At 37.8% G+C, this 9294-nt stretch overlaps 1 long non-coding RNA gene across 1 annotated transcript; it reads left to right on the plus strand.

Annotated features, from left to right (window-relative positions):
- Positions 1 to 1267: 1267 nt before the first annotated feature.
- Positions 1268 to 8934, plus strand: LOC111525750. The gene is made up of 3 exons (XR_002726186.2): positions 1268 to 1365; positions 3215 to 3288; positions 8661 to 8934. It is a non-coding gene; the product is annotated as an uncharacterized LOC111525750 (long non-coding RNA).
- Positions 8935 to 9294: the final 360 nt, after the last annotated feature.

A 9294-nucleotide genomic window follows, 5' to 3' on the forward strand; every position in this document is an offset into this window, starting at 1 on the left:
TGACTGCTATGGGTTAACCCCATCCAATGTGATGTAGCAAGAGGATTGTTACAATTGTTACAAAGACCATTGTGAAGAACCTTGCAAAAAGAAGAAAGGAAAAATTTGGAGAAGAAAGTATTTAGGGTGACACAGGGAGCCCTCTGGGACTGCTCTCTCCCTCCTATATAGACACAACTCTGTTAAAATAATGTAGGTGGTGCTTCAGAGTTCAAGTCCTGGAGCCAAATGGCCACAGTTCATATGCCTGGTTCTGCCTCTTGCTAGCAGTGTAAACTTGGATAAGTCCTTGAGTTCATTTGTCCCAGAGTGAATCCATACAAAATACTTTGAATAGTGCCTACCACACAGGACAGAGACAATAAATGTCATCAATTATTATTATCACAACATATACTGAGTGCACAGTTTCTATCTCCCAAGAGAAATGAGAATCCTTGAGAGTAGGACCCATGTCTGGTCATCTTCGAGCCCAGTTCACACAAGGCAATCCATAAATGCTGATTGAATCCAGGCGTTAATGAAGTTAGGTTCTGTGTGGGAGAAACCTAAAATGTGCATCCAAACACATCTCCCTACAACCTAAGGAAAGCCCAGTGCCACTCCCTCCAGAAAGTCTTCTCTGATGGGGTCCTAGCCAAAGCTATGGACCCTGATGGGAACCCCATCTGCACCCTGCACTTCTCCCTTATCACCATTTGTTGAAAACCCTTCTTCGATTCTTTTTAATCACAAGAAAAAGCTTCTTGAGAGCAGCAACCATGTCATTTATCATGAAATGTAGTCACCACTTTTCCCTAGTTCCTTGCACAATATTACTACATAGTAGATGTTCAATAATTATGTTTAAGTAAATAAAAATAATAATATTACAGTAAGTCCTCACTTAATGCCCTACACAGGTCCTTAAATAACTTTCTTTTGTTCAATGTTGTTTCATTAAAACTGATGAGAAAAATGGCTTTGTAATACATTATTTCACTTAAAGTAATGGTTTCCAAGAACCTGACATTAAGGGAGAACTTACTGTGCTATTATTCTGTAGAGTCTTATATTGTACAAAATACTCATCTAATTCTCATAGCTAGTGGTACTTTTATTAACCCCATTTTACATGCCACAAAAATCAAGGTTCACCTGAATGCACTGCTGCTCTCCACCTGGGTGATGGGAGTAAAACCCTGTCACAAAAAGAAAAAGAAAAAAAAAAAAAAAAAAGTCAAGGTTCAGAAAGAGAAATTATTCTGTGATCATATACACATAGGATGTAAACCCAGGTCTGTCTGGCTCAGAATTTACTCTGTTACATGAAGTCCTCTCTGAAGAGCTAGATCCAGGCTTACACACAGAAAACTAAAGGGAAAAGTAAGTGTTCATATACAAATTCCTTTCAAGCTCCATTATTCATATTTCCCCAATCTAACTTTGCACTTTAATTAAATACTGAATTTGATGGATAGGTTCTGTGTAAGTCTTATTGCTAAGGAACTCTGAAGAAAGAAAACAGGTCAGCATATTTTAACAGTTCTGTTTTGAGCAACGTTGGCGACAAAGAAAAAAATCAATAGAGAAAATTGTGCATTAGGAAAGAAACATCAGGCTAATGGTAAATCAGAATGTTTTGAGCAAAAACCAGACAAAACTGGATTCTACTTATGCCTCTCCACCATTTAATGCTTCAAAATCCTTGAATTTTTTCAAAGGGAAATAATATGCATTGGTTTGAGTAAGAGCGAGAACGGATGTAAACCATGTCTTGCAAATTTGAGTTTGTACCCAAGAACTTCAGTTCCCACATCCTTACCTGCAGTCGTTGTGATTTGTGCTATGAGAGTGCACATATGTCCAACAAGAGGGAAATAGCTCTCAGCTTGCAAAAACAAGCTTCTAGAGGGAGGTTCCAGAGAACTGAAATGATGAGGCTGGCACCTGAGAAAGGCTACAATCATCAGAGACTTTTTGAAGTGTTCCAGGAAATTTTGAAGTGTTCCAGCAATTTGATGGGTCTCTAAACTAGGGGGCAGAATGCTGATTTCACTTCCATGCTTTACAATGACACTCTATAATGTGATGTGGTGTGTGTGAATGATTGCATGTGTGATTTTGTGTGTGATATGGTGTGCGTGTGTATGTGATTGCATGCATATAATGTGGTATATGTGCGATTAAGGCTTGTGATTATGTGTATGTAAATATATTGAGAATCTATGTCAGAGACCGAAAGCAATGACCCCTGTGCTCAGGTAGGGGAATAGACTACAGCAAAAGATTCAACAACACCCAGCAGTGTACTGATGAGTGCGAGCAAAGCAGGAGTCCCAAAGCCAAACGATACAACCTCTTACTGCAGAAAACACAACTAGGTTTGATTTAAAAGAAAAAAAACTTACATAATTTATAGCAAAATGAGATATTGGTCTTTGTCTATCAGTTTGGCGAAAGTTAAAAAAAGTTGATAATAGCCAGTGTGGGCAAGATGTGGGAGACTTGACATTTGTGTACATATCTGGCGGGAGTGTATTTAGTACACTGCTGGAGGGCCAATGGCAATATGTTCTATGTAAATTATACTTACTCTTTGGTCCAGCAACTCCATGTTGTTGGAATTTATCATAGCAAATGAAAGGATAAGTGTGGAAAGATGTAAGTGAAAAGACACTCCTTGCAGCACCATGTGTAACAGGAGCAATATCATCAACATAGTATTTCTTTATTTGTCGAATAAATAATAATACTTGTATTTGAAGGATGAGCTGTAGTGCTGTAGGTAATGATCCAGAAAGATGTCCAATATATACACAGCGTTAAGGCAAAAGATAACCTTGCCATGTGTTTTTGTCTCAAAAAAATAAAATTGTGTTAACATTTATAGAACATATTTGGAATGATTAATAATAAAATATTAACAGTGGATTATGATTGAAGGGGATGACACTGGGAATAGGGAAAGAATTTTACTTTCTATTTTATACATAATTATTTTTTCCAAAAAAAAGTATATATTATGTCTATACTTGTGAGGAAATAACAGTAAGGATGTTTCTATTTAGAAACGAAGGAAGAAAGGACGCTTTTGCAAATACCTATGGTAGAAGAGACTCAGTTTGTATCTCTCCATTTCTGATCTCAGGCTATGGCCAAATTTCCAGGCTATGCAACCAACTAAAAATTCAAATCACCAGATTTCTAAATATGTTTTCCCATTGATTCATAGGCTGTTATTTTCTGTGCAGCCTGTGTATCTGCAGCCATCTGGGAAAAACAGAGCTGCCGCAGTAGACAAGCAAGGTAAGTCCTTTCCCAAGAGCCCACCTTGTGCTTGCTGACAGATACAGGGAAAAGGAGAGCGTTGATTGTAGAGGGCCTTACAGATGGTTGAATTTTTTGGATAGTAAAAATGAAAGCAAGGAGTACCTATGCTCTTATAAACAAATCATCAAAACACATTATTAAGAAGGCATGCTATTTAGCATAGAAATGTACAGACCACCGTTTTATACAACGCAATAATATTTAGATTTTAAAGTGTATGTAGAATAATAAAAAAGTACCTACTTTCAACAATGCTGCAGTTCTATTCCATTGTTTTGGACTTTTCTGCCTGTGACTTGCTGAAATAGAGCCTTTCATCATTCATAGCATGTCTTCTCAAAAAATACCATACTTCTCCTCTGTGCAAAAACATAGCTTCTATTACAAGGGAAAAGGCACCTTAAATCTTACAAACCATAAAAATTCATTTTGTATCACATTTTTAAAATTTATTATGAATTTAATATTTTTCCCTTGGCATAACCATTTTCCAAGTGGATTTTTTTTCAGTTGTTTAATGTTAACCACTACTATTTCCTAAAACATTTTCTCTTTCTTTACTTTCTCTTCTCTACCATCACTCTTTCCTATTTCTTTGTAATCTGCAAATAAAATCCTAAGTATATTAGATCTGTTCTATTTAAAATAATTCTTGGAGAAAAGCCCCTTGGAAATTAAGGAATTATACAGGCCAATACTATAACTCATCTATCTTATACATTTCTCATTTAGAATGTGAGTTCTTTTTGAAGTGGATACATCTAAATTTTCATGTTCCTTGTTGTATAACTATAAAAAGCAAGCAAGGAAAGAGAAGGAAATATCTTCAGACAATGCGAATTAATTGCAGTTGAATCAGTAGTCTTAATTCTCAGTTACAACCAAGGCATTTTTAGGATTAATATGTATAATTTTTTTTTTAAATTCTGAAAGTAGATCTTCCTATGAAGAGAAACAGGAATCCATTGCTGATGCTAATTTTTCTGAGAAGACTACTGGTCAGTTCTACCTGGCATGCAGCTTCCTTCTCTTTGACAACAACAAAGACTATTTTAATCTTCCTGGCATCAGCGCTTTGTCAGTAATCTGAAGGACAAGAGGATGCAGTAAAGCAACAATAAGTAACTATGACCTCATATGCGGAGCCTAGAATTATAAGGAAAGAGTCAGAAATACACTCCATATTGTCATCATTCTTCGTACATGCTCATATATGGGGCATACACAGATGGGCAAATCAGGTCCCAAGCAAAATAGATTACATATGATTCTGAATTAGGTACAGCTTTGTGACTTTGGTGGCTAACTCACTTGAATCTGACATGTAGCAGCTCTCAGCCTCAGTCTCCCTCAGATATTTGAAGCCGTATTGCAAAAGATTCAAACACTACAGAGGCTTCAGAAGTGCTAGACTCTTCCTTCACCTCTTACATATTTACCCCCACACTAAACAAGGATTGAACTGTTAATAATTTGTTGGGTTTCTGTGAAGGCCTTTTCTTCTTCTTCCTCCTTTTTTTTTTTTTTTTTTTTTTTTAGACAGGGTCTTGCTTTGTTGCCCAGGCTAGAGTGCAATAGCAAGATCTTGGCTCACTGCAACCTCTAGCTCCCAGGCTCAAGGGATCCTCCCACCTCACCCCACAAGTCAAGTAGCTAGGACCACAGGCACATATCACCATGTCTAGCTGATTTTTTAGAGTCAAGGTCTCACTTATTGCCCAGACTGGTCTCAAACTCCTGGGCTCTAGCGATCCTTCTGCTTCAGTCTCCCAAAGGGCTGGGATTACAGGAGTGAGCCACCAGTGTGATGGCTAGTCCTTTTTTTTTATGTCACCACTTGGATATAAATATAGAGAAAACCTTGATCTTCTTATTGTATGAATGGAGTAATACAGCTTTGGTGATTATGGTAGATTACATGGTTGTTGCCTACTATTGGGTCCTCTCCTTAAAAGGATAGCACACATCCTTGTCTATTGCAGTATGATTTGCAGTTCCTCCCAATATGTACATCTGAGAGAGTGGAAATTTACATAGGCAATTTGAACTTCCCATCTGGATCTCAGAAAAGTCTGAAACAAAGTGACGTAAAACTTCCAGGGATTGTCATATGAATGATGGTGCTGTTCTCTAAATCAGGGAACCATGGAGAAGGGCCAGCATCCCAGTTACTGTGACTGTGTTAGAGATAGAGGAATAAAAAGTGCTTTTCCTTCTACATTAACACTAAACACATCCCACTTCACTTCTGACACCAGATGTGTCAGGGAGTTCCCCACACAGCAAACAATTCTCCAGCAGACACCAACTGGGTGTCCTATAATTTAACACAATTCTGACACTATCTCCTTGGAGTTAGAGTCAGATCCCACAGGTTAAGGGCTCAGTCCCACAAGATTTCTCCCACTTCAGGTGCCAGTTTCAAGTAGTAGGTTGTCACCTACACTTCTGACAAACTAGCTATACATCAACGTTCCCCAAACCCCCTCCTTTGATTTTCTAGAATGGCTCACAGAATTCAGCAAAACACACTTTCTGGTTTATTATATTAATTAAAAATATGATAAATGATACAGTTGAGCATCTAGATAGAAGAGAAGGTATGTGGGAAGGGGTGTGGCGCTTCTATGCCCTCTCTGGACACCATCCTCCAGGCACCTTCATGTGTTCAACTATCTGGAAGCTCCCCAAACCCTGTTTTTTGAACTTTTATGGAAGCTGTATTACATAGTCATAAATGATTACACCATTGGCCATTGGTTATCAATTCAGCCTTCAGCTCCTATCCCATTCTTGGAGGTTCAGTGTTGGGGATGGAAGTTCCAACCCTCTAATCACATGATTGGTTCCCCCTGGCAACCAGCCCCCATCCAAGACTCTCCAGGATCCCACCCAGAGTTACCTCATTAGAACAAAAGATGCACCTTTCACTCAGGGAACACTGAGAGATTTACAGCTCCATGTCGGATGCTCTTATAACTCAGAAAATTACAAAAATTTGGGGGACTCGTCTCAGAATATTTGAGCTCTAACTCAAATATTAAAACAAAAGATTCTCCTAGTACCCCATCTCCAAAGGTATTAGAAGCTGTCTCAGGAACTGGAGGCAGAAACCAAATATATATTTCTTATTATTAATCACAATACCCCAAAACTTAGTGCCTTAAAATAACAACCACATTGTGTCATGTTCTCTCACGGTCTGAGATTTGACGGGCTCCAGTGGGGCACTTCTCCCTCAGACTTTCTTACGTGGTTGTAGGCAGAGGGTGGCTTGTTCACATATCTGGTACCTGGTCCCAGAGAGACTGAGGCATCTGGTGGCCGGAGCAGCTGAGGATCCTCCCACATGTTTCTCTGTCTCCATGTTGTCTCTCCACATGTTCTCTCCAGTATGATCACTTCAGCTGGGTGTCTTCCATGACAGTTTAGGGCTTCTAAGGTTCCTGTGCCAAGAGAGTGACTCATCCATGAGCTGCATCCTCTTTATGGCCTCAGAAGTCCTATAGCATCACTTCCCCTGTACCCTGTTAGTACAAGCAGAAGTCACAGGCCCAGTAACAAAAATTCAAGGGGAAAGAACACAGATCCCCATCTCTTTGTGGGAGGAGCATCTTATTTTAAGAAGCACGTGGCAGATGGGATATATATCTCTAGCATCTCTTTGGAAAATATAATCTGCCACAACCAGATTTAGGAGCCTAGTAAAATAGGTTATAGGGATATTGTCAAAATGCCTGGGAATTAAAAATTATGATTGCCATTGTTAAAATCACAACCTAGTTAAACATTTTCACCCAAACTACTGGTAAAAGTTGAAATGATGAGTATAAAATTAAGCCATAATCATGTATTTCTTTTTCATTAAGGGACAGCATTTTACTTATCTTTATATCACTTGAATATGTATATTAATAAAGATTTACATGAATAAGTTCACTGATCTCTACTATTCAAAACTTTTTTCCTGATCTTTTCAGAAGCTGATTGCTAAAAACATGTAAAGCTCAGTATAAATAAGATTAATGGAAAGACTTTATTAGAAATACATTGATAAATTGTTCATAATAAACCTAATTTCCTTACCTTCTGGGAATAGAGTAAACATATAACAGGAGAAAACAGGACTCTAAACCAAGTTATATATTCTGAAAGCTGCAAGTTTCTGGGATTCGTGTACTATACAAAAGCAAAAGACACCATAGAGAATACAGCCATACATAAGAAAGTAATCAGACAGAGATTTCTGTCAGCGTTTCTGAATTATTTACAACAAATTGATCTCAGTTATTCTTTTAATGCAATTCAGAATATTCAGTTATAAAAGTAATCATGTTTTCAATAATGAAGATAAGAATGCCCAAATCAAAATACTAATAAGGGATTTACAATTGCATGAAGGCCGACACATAAATTCATGGACAAAATTTCTAGTTATGAACTGTTCCATCAGCTACTGATTTGTTGTACAAAAATTGCTACATCCACTCTATTGGATTAAAGTTAACTGAGCAATATGAGGCATTAATAGACACAGAAACCATTTTGCCAATATTGTCATGTTTGTCCAATTCCTAATGAAACAAAACAGATTTACTATTGAATGTAAAATCCTAACCTTTATATTGGTATTGTATAGAAGGCATATTTTTAAAAGAACTAAACATCACATTATTTTCTATTCTTAAGTATTGATACCTGAATATTACATGTTAAGCATTCCGCCTATTGGGTAACAATAGGATAAATAAAATTTTATTTGCTAATTAATCTAAGATACTGTGATTTTGCCCCAAAAAGTTCTAAAACTCATCTGCCAAACTCCCAGTTAGCTGGAAAATTTCACACCTGGCAGACTTGCCTTAACGTCTCTTGAAAGTAAAAGTGTTAGGTCATATAACTAAAAGATCTAGGATAAATCTTTCAGTGCACTCAGAGTCAGCAACTCAGATAATGTTATCATAGCCTCTCTTTCACTGCCTGTATTGAATGTAGTCTCTCTCTCTCAGAGAGAGCCCTTCCAGTGTCCTGGCTTGAAACACTGGGGTTTGCTTTATAACACTTCAGCAAGCAGGTAAAGAGAAGAAGAAAGGAGAGGGACGGGGAGAGGTGATGAGAGTGGAACAGAAGGGTCCGGGAAGGGAAGAGAAAGGATGGAGGGAAACAGAACTGGAGAGGGAGGGGAGAAAAGAAAGAAGAGTAGAGGAACAAGAAAAAGACAAATGCAATCAGTGTGGAAACATGTTAACTGTTGAATCTGGGTGATAAGTATTAATATGTAGGGATTCATTACATTCTTCTCCCTGACACCACAGGTTTTAAATTTTTCAAATCTTTTTAAATTTAAGTTTTAATTTACGAAGCACCGATCCAGAAAAAAATGAAGGACTACAACAAGGAAGAAGAAGGCACATGACCAAGCAGAGGAGAGGTCCTGCACAGGAAGATGGTGTGGTCCAAAGATGACCCTGTGCAACAGCCCTGGAGGGAAGTAGACCGGAGCGGAAGGATCAATGCACCAGAGTAAAGAGGCGCGGCAGTGAGGACAGGAATAATTGACAGATCATCAGACATGATTAAACCATTTGGGGAAAGTTTATTAACTGTGTACAGGAGATCTAATGGAGCATTTGGAAAAGATAAGAATAGGTCTATAGGAGACTAAGGAACTAAAACACATAAAGCAGTTTTTAATTTCAAAAAAAATGTTTTTAAGTAACAAAAAAGGGAATATAGAGCATAATAAAGGGAATCGTAGTATATTAGCAGGCTATTCAGTAAAATATATTTTCTACCTAATCATGTAAGGATTGATATGTTGTTCCTGTTGCAGTAAGATTGTGGCCTAATTAATTATAGTAGACAAAGAAAGGTAATAAATTTCGCCCAATGCATCTGTAATCTCAGCACTTTGGGAGGCTGAGGCAGGGGAATACCTTGAGCCCAGGAGTTTGAGGCTGCAGTGAGCTATGTTCATGATCC

The sequence above is a fragment of the Piliocolobus tephrosceles genome, chromosome 1 (genome assembly GCF_002776525.5).
Source record: "Piliocolobus tephrosceles isolate RC106 chromosome 1, ASM277652v3, whole genome shotgun sequence".
Taxonomy (NCBI): Eukaryota; Metazoa; Chordata; class Mammalia; order Primates; family Cercopithecidae; genus Piliocolobus; species Piliocolobus tephrosceles.